At 26.2% G+C, this 625-nt stretch overlaps 1 long non-coding RNA gene across 1 annotated transcript in view; it reads right to left on the bottom strand.

Annotated features, from left to right (window-relative positions):
• The window catches only part of LOC106874316 (uncharacterized), a 442,937-nt gene extending 442,578 nt beyond the window's left edge, over positions 1–359 (bottom strand). Inside the window, exon 1 of the long non-coding RNA XR_008265041.1 lies at positions 293–359. This is a non-coding gene — a long non-coding RNA (uncharacterized LOC106874316). The remainder of the gene's footprint in view (positions 1–292) is intronic.
• Between the last annotated feature and the right edge of the window lie 266 nt (positions 360–625).

Raw genomic sequence — 625 nt, 5'->3', positions numbered from 1 at the left:
TATATATATATATATATGTATCCATGTATGTATATATATATATATATATATATATATTTATATATTCATATGTATGTATATATATATATATATGTCTCCATGTATGTGCATATAGATTTATATAAATATATGCATGTATATATGCAAGCAACTGACTAAAATTAAAAGAACAAGAACATAAAAACAACAATTTAAATTGCTTGAAATGTAAATAAAAAAAGAAACATAAAGTAACTGCCAAACTGTCAAATATGACGATGTTTAATTGGAATGAATAAAATTATATACTTACCATCTCAATGAATAACTTAACATTCTGTCTTCTGTTGGAGTAGAATTACAGATGTCCATTCTATCGAATAAATTGGTGTTGAAGCTCTAAAACGTTCTCATAAATGAAATCATGTAAGCTATCAAATGTCATTACATCCCAAAACAGCAAGAGAAAATGTTCTTGCTAGTTGCTTGACCTGTCATTGTTAATATGGTGTTATACTATATGACACAGCTTATCACCATGTACTGACAGATAGCATACTTTATTTTCAGACTCTATGGACTGTCCACTGTGTTAAAATTGATATCTTCCTTTTTCATTTTTGTTCCTTTTGTGTATGTAAAATAT

The sequence above is a fragment of the Octopus bimaculoides genome, chromosome 10 (genome assembly GCF_001194135.2).
Source record: "Octopus bimaculoides isolate UCB-OBI-ISO-001 chromosome 10, ASM119413v2, whole genome shotgun sequence".
In the NCBI taxonomy this organism is placed as follows: domain Eukaryota; kingdom Metazoa; phylum Mollusca; class Cephalopoda; order Octopoda; family Octopodidae; genus Octopus; species Octopus bimaculoides.
This window is presented reverse-complemented; position numbering and strand designations above follow the sequence as displayed.